Genomic DNA, 16,240 nt, shown 5'->3' on the forward strand with positions numbered 1-16,240 from the left:
ATTGTCACATTTAAAAAAAAATTATTTCATATTTTTCGGGTAACTTTTTTTTTTTACTCTTATTAATTAGTTTAATATCAAGATAAAAGTTCCAATATCGCGTTGCTTGGTAATAAAAGGACCTATGGTTCGATTACACGACACTAATAGAATCGAGTAATAATAAAAAAATAAGACCACTTGAAAAATATTAAAAAATAAATATGGAAGTAGTTTTGTTTTAAAGTACTTTTTTTTAACAAAATAATCACTTTATAAAAATAGAGGAAGCATCCCGAATCAAAACCTAGGTTTACTCAAAAGTCAAAATTTAAGCTTCTAATCTAAAAACTAATGTTAGAATCATGTTTGAAATAAAAAATAGGTAAGAATTCATACCTTAATCGTTAATTTCGGGTGAGAAACGAAGATTTGGGGGTTAGGGTTGTGTAGAGAGAGAAAGGAAAAAAGAGAGAATGAAGAAGGAAAAGAAAAGAAAAGAAGAAAGGAAGAAGAAGGGTGATGAAATTCATCCCCCATTCTTTTTAAATTTTTATATATATATTAAATAAATAGTGTGGGAATTCTCCGAACTATTGCCCCGACTCGGCCGAGCAGCTCGGCGAGCTGGGTACCCAGGGGGGCGAAATCGTAAAAAAAAATATTTTTTTAAGAGAAAGAAATAAGAAAAACTACGGGGAATTCGATTCAACAAACATAAATAGAAATTTAAAAATAAAACAATAAAAAATATTCACGAAAGAGAAAAATAAAGAACTTAAAGCATAAAAGATTGTTCGAAATTGAATCAAAAACTGGGAGAACCCGATTTTTCCCGCTCCTTAATCCTTTCTCTGGATTTTTGGATTCTTCTCCGTTGTGCTCGGGATAGAACCCTGCGGCCTTTCCTGTTTGTCCCTGTTAATCTGAGCTACCTGATTGCTCAGATCCTTGTAGAAGGCTTCATTGTTGGCAAGCCTGGCCGAGATTTCATTCAAGAGAGTCACCACTTCATCAGGCTCCTTGGAAGGTGGCATAGTACCTTGGTTCTGCTGTTGATATGGGGGCATGCCCAGCCCCTGTTCTCTATGCTCTTGGAAAAAATCGTTGGGGGGCCTTAGCACGTTCTGGTTTGAGCTCTCGTAAGATAAGTTTGGGTGCTGAGGCCTCCTCCAATTGTTGTTATTGTAGGAGTTGTAGTTGTTGGGGTTGTAGTTATTGTAGTTCTGATTGTACCTTTGTTGTCCCCCAACATAATTGACCATCTCCATCCCATCTCCAACGAAAGGGCTACCTGCTTGACAGTCCCTTCCATGGTGGTCGCCGCCACAATGCACACAAGTGGGAGATTGGCTGAATTTTGCCAACAAGACGTCCATCTTTTTGCTCAGCTCTGTAACAACTAGGTTCTGATCCTAGTCCTCAACAGCAAATACCCGCTGCCTTGAGGGGCCAACGAGTTTCTCCTCTTGCCACTGCACACTCTTCCTTGCCAGCTTGTTAATCATCTCATATGCCTCTGTTGTAGTCTTCCTAAACAGATCTCCACCTGTAGCGGAGTCCACAGTAGCTCAGTTAGTGGGCGTTAAACCATGATAGAAGATGCTCACCTACTGGTGTTTAGGTATGTCGTGATGAGGGCACATGCATAGCATTTTTCTAAATCTGGTCCAGGATGCGTGGAGCGCTTCGTGCTCAGTTTGGTGGAATGAAGTGATTTCACTCCTCAGCATCACCGTCTTTGAATGAGGAAAGTAGTAAGATAGGAATTCCTTCTCCAGTCCTGCCCATGTGGTGATTGACCCGAGCTCTAGCGATCTTAGACATTCCAAAGACTGTCCGGTTAGTGAAAACGAAAACAGCTTCAGTCGGACAACATCCTGAGGAACTCCATTTGTCCTCGCGGTGTCTGCGCACATCAAAAAGCAATCCAGATGATCATTCAGGCTCTCATGCACCTCCCTCCAAACAGCCCTGCTTGCTGGATCAAGTGAATTATTCCCGACTTGATCTCGTAAGAATTGACTGGAATGTTTGGAGCCACAATCCCAGACAGATGCTGGTGTCTGTGTGGTGCTAAGATCTCGCTCATTGAGCGGGTATTAGTGCCTGTTTCAGTGTTATTCTCTGGATCTGTCATTTTGATAGGTTCGATTGTCTCAATTGGCTTGCTATTCTCGATTTGCCTGATCCTGCGAAGAGTACGTTCAAGTTCAAGATTAAGAGGGACACAAGGTATTTCCGCGGATCAAGTATGCATAAGCTCAAAAGAAAAGATAAATAAAATAAACATGATTTCCAAGAAAAGGAAAGCATAACTACCTAGTATATAATTTCATCATACAATTTATATGATTATACAGAGATACTTAAAATTGTTTTTGGAAAAATAGAAATAAATAGTACAAATTTTTACAGAATAACATGATACAATCGTATAGTTTTATCATATAAACAGAAATAGAAAAGGTATTGTTGAAACACATTTCCACATGATTTTGATTTGACAAAATTATTTAAGTTAATCCCATGATTAAGACAATTAAATTTAAGTGCTTTGATTTAATTGTACTAATGTGTTTGTTCAATGTTGGGTAAAGTTTACTAACGAGAACAGGAACTGAAAGTTCATAAAAGAAAGACAGAACAAGGTCAGCGTAAGTAAGTCACACAGCAGAAGCTGAGTGGAACACAACTCAGCGTTACAAAAGAAATGTCTTCTTCAGGAAAGCTTGAAGGTGAAGCTGCGAAGTCAAGCTGAGCAATATTCAAGACGCCGCTGAGTCAAACTGAGTGATAATCAAGTCAGCGTCCAATTATCCGTCAACTTGGGAGACAAAGTCTGACACATTTCAGAAGCCTCGAAAATCTATTTCAATGACCTTTTCGAGACGCATGGACCATCTGGCGTTTGGCAAGAAGACAAACCTGGTGCTAGAAGACGAACCTGGCACAAGAAGACGAAACTGGCAAACCTGGCGCCTGCCAAAAACAGACGACATGATTGGCCTGCAATTCTGGAAGCTGACCTATCAATGACGAAAGAAGACCATTTACTCCAACGGATATGTCTGAATTCAAATCATTGAGGCTTCAAAATTCACTATAAATGGACAAGTTCATCACTTGGATCATTTGCCGAAAATACAAGAGAGACACAGACAAGCAAAATCTTCACTAAGTAAAAGATCCAAAAGAGAAGCTGTCTGATTAGAAAAAGCAAGTTCTTACACCCAATTCCAATCATTGTGTAAAAGTCTAGAGTGAATTGTATTCATCTAAAGTGTTCTTCGTTTTATGAGAACAATCTTGTATCAATTGTAAAGGTTAGAAGTGTGAAGCTGAGTACTCGGTTATAGTGCTCAGAGGTAGAGAAAATCTGAGTGTTCGGTTATAACGCTCAGTGGTAGATAGGATTGAGTAGACGAATAGAGGACGGTACTCTTGCATACTCAGTTGCTATTGTAAACGGTTTGTGCTCTACCTTTAAAGAGCTCAGTAGTGGATTGAAAAAGCCCGGAGGGATTCTGGGGACTGGACGTAGGCGGAGAGGCCGAACCAGGATAAGTCTGCTGAGTAATCTCTAACCCTTTCTCTTGATATATATATATGCATGTGTTTCTTGAGTAAAATTTCTTAGTAAATAATCTGTAAAAGCCAATGCTGAGCAACCAGAGTGCTGAGTTGGAAACTAACTTAAAGTGTTATTTCCCAACTCAATATTAAAACAGCTCTAGTCAGCATCTGATTAAATCTGTCTTACATCTCACTCAGTCTTGCTGACCTAAAGTTGAGTTAAACTATCAAATATTCAATTAAGTCAGCATTATTAAGCGAAAAAGTTACATCAGTTCCTAACCCCCCCTGGAACTAATCCTACTACGTTACACGGGACCAACATGTATAACCTAATTTATTCAACACATGAACAAGTATAAAAGGTATAAAACAAAAGATATTAATAGAATGAATGCCTAAACTAACAAATTTGACCTTTGGTTCGATATTGCGGAGAAAATAAATCCCCGGCAATGGCGCCAAAAACTTGATGCGCCTACTGGTGATGGTCCAGTAAGCTCACTAAGGGATAAGTGTACCCCGTTGTTGTCAAGTAATAAAATCTGGACAAGTCCAAGTATCGAATCCACAAGATTTATTCCTACAAGTATCGAGCTACTCGGTTTCTAGTGTTATCTAGGCTTTGGGGGTTTGAGATTGAGTTTTGATTAAGTTAACCTACTCCTAATTAAGTTACTCTACTCCTAGGTGATCTTTCACTAATGTAATTACCCGAAGGGATATGGAATGATACGATAATGATGAATATAGGATGTTCAGACAACCAATTGAAAACCTAATCTAAGTCACTTGTGTCCGAGGCGATTAACCCTACTTATCCTTTTGAGGTTCCTAGTTCGTGATTCCCTTGTAAGGCCGAAACTAGCTCTAAGGCTCAGCAATTTGGGCTTAATCATCTATAAGGTCGTCAGTCTTATAGGCTCTGACTAGGTCAGATTCAGCTCGCAATATGTGTCAACTTAATTTTTGGATTTGTGAATGAGTTAAACCAATCAGACAAAGCGTAAGACAAAGATTAAGTAAATAAACCATTTGAACAAAACAAGAACTAAATTATCATTAAAGCTGAAGAAATATTGTCATGGAGATACAATTAGCCTAGGATTTTTACAATAAATGAAAAATATCTAATTTACATAATGAAAGTCCTATTTATATTTGCGGTTTGAGTCCCTAATCTGACCTAATTCGTTTCCTTTTACAGGTGGGAAGAGTGGGGATAGTTCGTGTCTTCATGGGGCCGACTGATTCCCACAGGTCAGCTCGCCGAGCTGGCCTCTGAGGGCCAGCTCGCTAAATTGGCCTAAAAAGGCCAGTTTCGATGAGCGGTGATGCCCAAATGCCCCGCGTAACTGTCGAGTGTCCCCGAGACGCGATTTTTCGCCCGAACTTGATCCCGTTTTGACCTGCACACGCACGTAAACTCCAAACGACATTAGTTCCGAGGCTAAATTGACCCACCAATCGCTTGTTTTGAGTGAACACTCTGTTTGTTGTGACTTTTGGTGGATCAATTAGCCATAATAGATAACTGAAAGTTAACATACGTGCTAGTTTGGCAATATTTGCCCAAAAAGATCAGAAAACGAACTTAAACCATAAAAGTAAATAAAACATATACAAAATCTAACTAACACACACACATCCATATAAATGCGAGAATTGCTCGCTTATTGGTGAAAAAGTAAACAAAACCCGTCCTAAAACCGCACCTAAAGATAGGGTTTTTGACCCTTATCACTATCCTTGCAAATATTATGTTCAAATAAAAAGGAATAAGAACATCTTCAGCATCTGGCACTGTATTGCCCTAGGTTAAAAAAGATAAAGACCTAAGCTTTTCAGGAGTGAATCTAACAATGAATACAATAAAATCAGTGTATCTAAGCGAGAGATCTAACCCTTTGATAGGTTTGAAAATCAATAAATCCTTATTCCTCCTGCTGAAATCGACATACATAAAAGTAAATCGGATGAGGAAAAGATAGAGTAAGGAACAATGAAAATCAATAGATCCTTACTAGTATCGTGTTTCGAGCTCACTGATTGCATGTAGAAATCAACCATGGAGATAGAGAGGGATGAGAGAGATGAAGATTCTGTAACCTAAAATGGGGTTTTGGATGAGAGAAAGGTTTTATATATGAGCTTAAATTTCAGTCAAACGATCGAGCGCCTAAATTTGGTATATGGCCGCATTAGTAAAATTTCATTTGCCGTTTTTTTTTGTTTTCCTCATACAATGACAGTCATTTATTGCAGGTGTCATCTGATGAGCAAGTGAAATTTAACAAAAATGCGCGTTTTCTTTGGATGACAGGATTCTATCATCGGAACGCCACATGTGAATCGAGCACGTTTTTAATTACGCCTTTAGATAACAGAAATTTAAAATACTATCACGAAAAATATTCAGACGACACGAAAACAAATGTCTATCATATGAAAGGGAAAATGGCATAGTGTGGCCGAAGACTCTGAGCATTGAGGAGCGAAATGGACAGCAGAGCCGTTTCCCTCCAACGGTTATTTCGAAATTCAAAATTACTGAAGGCTCAAGTGTCACTATAAATAGGCCCTTCATTTGCTTCATTCGATGCAGATCTTCACCAAGTTGAACCGCTGAGCAAATTCTCACTTGAAGTTTCTGTGCAAAAAGCAAAACAATCTTACACCAATTCCAATCTTTGTGTAAACGTTTAAACTAGATTATACAAGTGTTCTTTGTTAATAGAACAAAATTATCAATTCTTAAATTGAGAGGAGACTCTGAGTTACTGAGTAGTTAGCATTCAGAGTAGTGCTAAGTGTAGGTAGATATAGAGGAAGGTACTCTGTAACTACTCTTAGTACTGAGTATAGGTTTGTAGAGGAAGGTACCCTATAAATCTATTGTAAGAGGTTTGTGCTCTACCTAAAAGAGCTCAGTAGTGCATTAAAGCTTGGAAGGATTCCGGGGACTGGATGTAGGCAGGAGGCTAAACCAAGATAAATCTGCTGAGTAACATCTTCTAACCCTTAACTCCTTATATGCTTGCTTTATATTGTGCCTAGTAAAATGCTTAACTAATTTAACGTTGAGTTGTGCTTATTGATACCGAGTTAAGGAATAGACTCCTTAGTGCTATCTCCTGACTCAACAGTAGAAGCAGCCTTAGTCTTTGATTAACTACCGTTGCCTCTGACCTCACTCAATATCAAGTGCTAAAAGAAAAATCTTAAGGGATATAAGAACTAAATCATCCTTTAAAGGATAAATTTTTTAAATAGTTCCTTATAGGAACTAATCCTTATATCACAAGGGACCAACAATTTTAACCATACTAACTCAAGTCAATAACATTAATAACATCTTTCTAGGATGGCAGGGTGCTACTCAAGTCAATAACATTTTCAGATGGTAAATAATTCCAGTTTCAGATGTTGCAAGTGCAAAAAAACAACCTTTCCTGGGTTTTTTTAAGTTTCTATTACCAATCTATGTATTTCATTGTGTTTATATGGCATTCTCATCAACAAAGTTTTTGGACAGTTCATTAAATAACAAAGAACTGTTAATTATATAAAAGAGGTATATGAAAAATGGGTATCTATTATCAGTGTTATACTCACCCAAAAAGCTAAAATAGAGGTTCCATGTTACACAATAATGCAATATACAAGATTGCATCCTTTACACTTATCAACTAGATTTCTTCTCCAAATTTCCATTCCTTTCTCTAAACATTTCAACCTACAAATTGCTAATCCACAATATACTAACTGAAATTGCTGCCATCACAATAATAATCCAAGAAACCCAAATTTATTTAGGTATAACACTATCGACAACCCCACTTATGTAAAAAAAACACCCATTTGATACACAAAATAAGGACCCAAAAACCCCTCACCAATGAAGAATGCATAAAAAAGAGGGGAAAGGAAATAGTAAACATTGGCAGCAAATTTCACATCATTACTTCATGCTCCAACAAGCATCCAGGCGTTCTAGCAAGTGCAGATAGCATATGCGCCGTGGAACACCAAGTACCGGGAAGTAATGAAGCTGAAAAGAGTGGCTAAGTGATGGCCGATGAAGAGAATATCACTCAAGAAGTAAAGGGGAGAGGATAAAAGAGGAAAAGTCACAATTGATTCATTGAACTACCAGTTGTATTGAGTGAAGGAGAATGGGTCGATGAACCCTAACTTTTGAGGGAAATTCGCGTTATCTTGAGTGAGTGAAGGGAGTGTTATTTTTACTTTGTGAAGCGATGGTCATATATGATTGATGTTTTTCTATCCAAGGGTTAAAAACAATCCAACCTAATTTTTTTGAAATACTAAAGATTGCAATTGTTTTTATAAATTAAAATTGCATCATTGAGTGTTTAATCTAAATAGAATTAGAAGGTATTTATTTATTTTAAAAATTAATTTTGGTAAACAAATTCAAATTCATTTGTGCAAATCACCATAGAAAGTTAAAAAGAAAAATTTCGTACAAGTATTAGAAAATTTCTTTTGCAAGTTTATATATTAATATAAATTAGACCCGACAAAGCGACACACGATCCGATGACACGACACGAACACGACACGCTTTTTTAGTGTTAGTGTTTATGGTTTTATGACACGACACGAAATGACACGATAATTTTTGTATCGTGTTCGTGTCCGTGTCAACCCGAAAACACGAAACTAACCCGAAATTTAATTACAAATATGTAACATCCGTGTTTAAAATTTTTATTTTTCGAAATAAATAGCGTTAATTATTTATAAATTTAAATATATTATATGGTTGAATTTAATGTTTTTAAGTTTAAATTAAAAGTTTTAGGTAATTTTTATAAAAATTTATAAATTAAGATGATTAAATTAAATATTTTTCAACTTCATAAAATAATATATACGTATTTTACAATTTAATTACATATTATTTTATTAAAAAATATTATGCATAAAGTAAGAAAACTTATAATTAATAGGGAATTTTTCATTATAGTTAAAATAATATAATAATTACTTTATGGTGTTAGATGTAATTTGATATATTATTTTACTTAGTAAGCATATATTGTTTAATTTAGTAAATGTGTCATCATTTCAATTCTTGCTTTTAATGTATTCAAAACACCATATTTTGATTAAAAAAGAAATAGTAATAATAAAAGAGTTGTTTGAAGTGAAGGAGTTAGTGACATGAATTAAAATTAGTCATCCGCGTGTAGTGTGCATATGAGTAAGGTAATATGTGTCATTTAGACTATATATAACATGCGTAAAAAAAATTAAGACTATATATATTTCATTTTAAAAGGATATGTGGGGATTATTATGGGAAGAGGTAGACATGTTTTGGAGGTGAGTGAATTCTTAAAATTTAGGGGACGAGTCAAGTATCATCATACCGTACCGATTAATTTTCGGTATTCGACGACGACGTTTTGGATCAACAGCTAGCGGATCACACCGATTATTTTTCGGTGACTGGCGACGATATTTCGGTAACTGTGTTTTATATTTAAATTATTTATAAAGTGTTTTAGGCATAAGTTTGAGTAAGTTTAGTTTCGATAGTTTCGTTAAATTTTAACAGGTTTATACCTAGTGATTTATCAAGTCTATAGGTCACTAATAAAAATATGAAATTTAGACAATTGTCCTTTAGATTTATCAAACTAAAACTTAATTCGGTATTAATAGACTTTCAGTAGCATCTCGAGTTTAAGGGTATAATCGGTCCAAATTAACAACGCCAGTTTAAAATTATTATCTCATGGACTAAAAGAGACTAATGAGAATATTTTAATTATTTTAAATCTTATTAGTAAAATATTTCGAACCTTAGTTTGTTGAGTTAATATAGAAGGATTAATACTATGTCGGTTTAAAATTACTATCTCAGTGACCGAAAATAATCCAATAAAAATATTTCTATTATTCTAAATCTTATGAATAAAATATTTGAAGCAAAAGTTAAAGTAAATAAATAAAATAATACTAATATTTATCAAGTAGAGTCTGTATAAAGTCGAACATAAAATTTGTACCAAAATTTGAATATGAAATTAGTCCAAGTAACTTATCCTAATATAACGAGTCTAACTGAACCTTCGGTCGGAATTAACGATGTCAGTTTAAATGGTCAAAATTTGAATGTTTATAGATTCAGACAATCACAGCGAATTTGAGGATAAAAATTAGTATGAATAGAGTTATGAAAATATAATGACTCTAACGATATATCCAGTCTAAATTAACGATACTCTCAGTTAGCGTTACGCGTTACAATTTCTGTAACAAACATAAATGGTCTAATAAAAGTGTTTCGTTTAAAATTATTTATATAATATTTGACTTACTTTGAATACTTTGATTAAATTGTTTAAAATATTATATACTTTAGATTTCAAAATATTATATATTTTGGATTTCGATTATTTGAAATAATTGAATACTCTGGATTTTGATTATTTGAAGAATAATTATTATCGTGGTATTTTGAATTGTTTTTGGATTGAGGAAGTTGTTGCGATTATTGTTATTATTTATGTGATTTGGATTGAAAGTCCAAATATGATTTTTATGTTGTGATATTTGAAAGAAAGACAAAATGGTTTTGTCCATCTAGGATTGCCCGGGGTAGGAGTTGTAAGTTGTAAGACCATACCTAAGGGTGGTATGGCCAGAGTGCACGAATGGTAGTCCTAACGTTAGGCAAGGCGAGATATGAATGAGATATCTCGATTATTGATACGATTAATGTTATGATAAGCTACACGGGTGGAATTCGATGATAAACACACAAATTTTATATTACGTTTTGGAAACGCTTGATGATTTGAATTATAATGTTTTACGTTTGATTGATTATGAGTTGGTTTGTTAAAGCAATTTATTTGATTACGATTTGTTTCGTTTTGATAAAATGATTTATATATATATTTTTTGAAAGGGATTTATAACAAAGTGAAATATCCAATTAAAGTATTAGCGTGTCATTCAACGTGTCAACAAGTTAAAACGAGTTAATAAGTTAAGAGAACTACCTATTGAAACTACCTAAAATAGGTAGAACTACGTGGCTTTGATTCCCGGTTTAAAGACTAAAAGACATTCGGGATATGTAGGAATCTTGATAGAATTATCGAGTCCAAGCCAAATAATTAATAAAACTTTAGGTAATCCAAATAAATTTTTATCTATTAGATAATAGGTTCGACTTTCAGACTGTTAGAAGTTCGTTATCCTATTTTCCGTTCATACCCGATGCCGTTTTGGGTCAGGTGTGACAAAAATATACCCTTATGATTTTAGGGTTTGGAAATGTAAGAGTATTTAATAGGAAAATCCTTTCTAAAAATTTGAAACATATTTCAGATTGTTTGTAATAATTATCTTAACTTATTAGGTTTAAATTTTTTAAATTATGAATTTGAAATAAAATTCAAAATATTTGGAATGACAGGTCGGTCGTGTTAGACAAATCGTGTTGAGCATGTTAGGTCGTGTTACTAAGTCAGATCGTGTCAATTTAATTAATTGTGTAAAAAATTCATGTAGTGTCGTGTTTACCGTGTCAAGAGCAGGTCGTGTTCGTGTTTTGATTTTGTGACACAAAAAGTTTTCGTGTCGTTTTCGTGTTTCAGGTTTTGACACAAACCCGAAACCTGACACGACACGAACATGAAAATTGTCAGGTCTAATATAAATTAGGGAAAAGTACTAAAATAAAACTTGTGGTTTGTGCCATTTTCAAACATAGACTATGTGGTTTAAAAGTTAGCAAAAAGGTATCTTGAGGTTCATTCTGTTAGCAAACACATGCCAAATTGACTAACAGTGTTAAAAAAAAAGTCAAAATTGAAAGGAAAAAGAGTTAATTTTTTCCTTATATTTATTTATTTTATAAATTAACCTCCCTTATTATCTATTTTTGAGAGCAAGCCACCAAACATTCATGAGGCATTACGCTGTCTTTGGTCTGCAATTCGTAGCTCTGATAGAATCAGCAACGGATCGGTTTGGAATTCTATTGTGGAGTTATCTATTCTCCACAATCTCGGGTTAAACGCTCGTCATCATAGGGCCCCTCGAATCATTGAAGTTAGATGGCAGCCCCCTCCGTCTGATTGGATTAAAGCTAACACTGATGCCTCCGTGATCTCGGGTAGAGCTGGTTGCGGTGTGGTTTTTCGAAATAGTCAGGGGCATCCCCTTGGGTCATTTGCCTTCCCCCTTGATTGTGCTTTGGTTCACATGGCGGAATCGCAAGCCGCTATTTTTGCAGATTCAATTGCGAGGTCACGTGGATGGACTCGTCTCTGGATTGAAAGTGACTCGACTTACGTTATTCGAATTTTCCGTGCCCGTGCGCAGATCATTCCCTGGACAATGCGTGTGGATTGGTTAAATTGTTTAGATTCAATGACACATATTCAGGTGGTTGTCTCTCATGTGTTCCGTGAGGGAAATCAAGTGGCGGACGCTCTTGCTAATTACGGACGTCTGGCCTCAGATTTACAAATGTGGAATACCCTTCCAGACTTCTGCTCTCTTCTTGCTAGAGATAATGCCCTTGGTAGGGATATGTTTAGATTTTCTTAAAACATTCTTTGTACTGGTTTCATACTTTTTTCATCTCTTCATTTATATATTTGGTTCTTTTCCTTTTCGGGGATGCCAACCTGGTTGGACTTCCCATTGGGCTAGATCCGTATTTCAATTAAAAAAAATCTCAAAATAAAAAATAAAAATCAAATAAGCCATCTTCTCCATTTCTCTTTAGTTTATTATTTTTCTTCTTCTTTCTCTCTCTTCTCTGTTAATTTTTCTCTCTCTAAAACCGAATAAGTTATTAGAGAAGAGACCACAATCATCCATGTTAGTCATATGCTATCGATTCTTTCTAAACCAATATTGTTGTAGATCTTTATGTGACGTTACTTCTTGCAGGAAGTCAGCAATGCCTTTCGTACCTGGACATTTGAAGCCTACGTATTTGAAGAAATCGAGAATGTTCTCGTGTGGGCAATCTGACATTCTGAAAATAAGAGAACATTTTCTAAGAATATCATATGTTTTAGGTGCACAGACTGCAAGAGAAAGATAACCATTGTAACATACCATGATATGAACCATTTGCCTCATGAATTTGACCATTGGAAAGTGGTGGAACTATCCAATCCGATGGATATTTTATCCATGAAAAATGCTTTCGCTGGTCCTACCAAAAACTTTCCTACATTCGTTCCTCTAAGAACATAGGAGATTAGTTATGAATGGTGGTGAAATAGGTGGATCAGATTTGACTCTATCAGATATTGTTACAAAGAGGAGAGAAAAATTAATAAGGAGGAGAGAGAAGAGAGAGAGAAAAAAAAAGAAATTAAAGAGAAATGAAGAATATGGTTTATTTGATTTTTATTTTTTATTTTGGGGTTTGTTTATGATAATTAGATAATAATAAGGGTTAATTTATAAAATAAATAAACATACGGACAAAATTAACTTTTTTCTTTGACTTTTGACTTTTTTTTAACACTGTTAGTCAATTTGACATGTATTTGCTAACAGAATGAACCTTAATATACCTTTTTGCCAACTTTTAAACCACATAGTCTATGTTTGAAAATGGTCCAAACCACAAGGTTTATTTTTGTCTTTTCCCTAAAAATTAATATTATATAACTGTTCTAAAAAATAATATTTAATATTTGTATATATCAATAAAATAATAAATTATTTTAATTGCAACATTATATATCTGTTAGTTTTGCTTTATTTTTGTTGAATTGGGATCACTCAAATGTGAATGTAACAATTATAATTTTGTTGCTTTCTCGATTTTACTTTTTTTTTTTTTTGTAACAATTTAAATAAATCATTGGATTAGCTTACTTAAATTCAACATATCAAGCAACAATTAGTATTTTTGTTGCATAATTTTTTATCAAACTAATATTAATATTTATTGAGTAACTATGATTATACAGTTCTTTACGTGGGAAGAAAAATTGTCAAACCTTGTCAGTATGAATATCAACTTTAGCAGTTCTGGAATAGTTTTTCTATTTGTCTCCTTTTCTTCTTCTATGTTGATGACTTGAAGAGACTTCTCTATATTTTTCTGAATTGATGGATAAGGTCTCTGGACGCTGAAAATGAATAAAAGAAATGCAAATTATGGCTCTAAGTGTGGTATGTATATATTTAAAAACATAGGTTGATGGAAATACTTTTCTAAGAAGGTAGAAATCTCTGGAATATTTGGATTGATGAAGAATTTAGTTACAGCTGTGCTGTTCAGTGTGAAATCATCTATAAATCATTTTATAAGTTAATGTTCAAGAAACATTGTAGGTATATAATGTCACAAAAAACTGGAAAAAGTACCATGAAAAGGTTTTGGAATCATAGATACGAAAGCAACAACATTGGTTTATCTTGTGCAATGGAGACAATATAATCTTCGGGAAAAGTGGTTGCTGATTTTGACTATAAAGTAATCGTCATTTCTTCACCACTGATCATAAAAAAATTTAGTGGCTATATGTGTAATTTACTCAAAAGTTTGGATTCCATATGAATATGTGCACTCATTAAATGCTCTTTAATCATTTAGTTTGAATTATCTCATTTATTATTATGAAACATTTTTTAGTTTTTAAAAAAATTAATTTCTTGTTTTTGAAATAAGAATTTGTGTGCAATCATTAAATGCTCTTTTATTTTTGTCCCAAAAAAACAAAACATGACAATTAATTATATTTAGCCAAATTTGAAAAAGAAAATTATTATTTATACCTATTCCTTATCTATATTTAGTCAACCTGCAAAACAACCATATCTTAATAATTAATTGCAAAAATGTAAAAGTTGACTGACACGGTTTTTTTTTTCTTTTCTATACAAATCTCAACAATTATTTATTGGTACCAGACTTTTTTTCTATAAAAAAAATTATTACTTAAACCTTTAGTTTGGTTAACTTGTTTATAAATCTCTATCAACTATTTTTTAGTTTATTGTTATTTAACCTGTTCCACAAATTGTTTTTATATTTATTTACCTTATTAAATATATTATTATTTAATTAATTTCAATTTTTTCATATTCTCATTCCGATTTTAATATTTAAACTAAATACTTCTAAAAGCAGTTCAATTCCGATTCCGAATTAAACCAGACAAAAGAAATAAATATGCATTCTGATTCTGATTCTGCAGCACTCTGATTCCGATTATAATTCCAATTCCGAAATTTGAACCAAACACCCCTAATATCTTTCAACTCTTGTGTATTACAAAACGTTACCCCTACAATATTAGTTATCATGGGGTGTTAAATAAAAGAGATAATATATCAAAATGGGTCTATAGTTTTTGGAAAATATTAATTTAGGTTCGACATACAAAACATTACAAATATAGTGTCACGTCCGTGTCCTTAATTTTTTATTTATTATACCCCGAACCCTAAGTTATATTATATTCGTTTTAGGATTAGTCGATTAATTGGGTGTTACGGGTATAGTTTTGAGGGTAATTGCACATTTTTATAACAATTAAAGTTTAGGGTAAGTTTTAAAAGAAATTATATTTTTAGAGGACCAAAGTGAATAATTATCCACTCATATCAAGAACTATAAATAGAATTATTTCAGAATTAGGGGCTCATTTTTTATCAAACTCATTGTTCTTCCTCCTCCATTCTCTCTCCTTTCTCCTCCACCTTCAACCACCACCAAAAACAGGACAGCTCCACCGTTTTGGGTGTTGCCGGAGATCTAACCGTCCAAATGACCTCAAATTTTAACTGGAGACTCTAGACACATAGAAGCAACTTCTGACAGGAGGGATTTTGATTTGGAGTAGTGTACAGAGAATACGGGTCAGGCAGATTTGGGACAGATTTAGGGTTTTGGTGGTGTTGTTCTCAAATTTAGGCTAAGGTAAGTAACTATCAACTAGTTTTTGGTTTGCATGTATAAATATATGTATATTGACCTATAAATTTCTATGAATTTGTCTCCTAAGGGTTTTCTTGGAAATGATTTGAGTATTAGTTGTTGATTTGAGTTTGTGTTCAAGTTTGAAGGAAATGAGTTCACAATGGTAATTTTGGACTATTTTGATTCATTACCTTGATGTTGAATTGGTTTTCTTAAGAGTTTGATTATTATTATTTAGTTCAATTGATGTTAAATTGGTTTCTCTAAGGGTTTAAGTGCTATTTGGGTTCAATTGATGTTGATTTGGATTTCCTTAAGGGTTTTAATGTGATTTTGGTTCAATTAGTGTTCAATTGGATTTCTTTAAGGGTTTTAATGTTATTTGGTTCAATTAGTGTTCAATTGGATTTCTTTAAGGGTTTTAATGTTATTTTGGTTCAATTAGTGTTCAATTGGATTTCTTTAAGGGTTTTATTGATATTTTGGTCAATTGGTGTTAAATTGGATTTCTTCACGGGTTCAATTGCTATTTTGGTTCAGTAAATGATGGATTTCGATTTATTGATGATTGAAGTAAAGTTTGATCTATTTGATGTGAAAATGTATACAATTGAAGTTTGGTTGGATTTTGGGTAAAGTTTGTATCCATCAGGAGTAGTCCGGACGGGTGGTTTGATATTTGAAGACCATGTTCAGTGAGGAACATGGCCTGTGTACACAGTCTAAAGACCTAGTCGGGTA

Source organism: Euphorbia lathyris, chromosome 9 (assembly GCF_963576675.1).
Source record: "Euphorbia lathyris chromosome 9, ddEupLath1.1, whole genome shotgun sequence".
Lineage (NCBI taxonomy): Eukaryota > Viridiplantae > Streptophyta > Magnoliopsida > Malpighiales > Euphorbiaceae > Euphorbia > Euphorbia lathyris.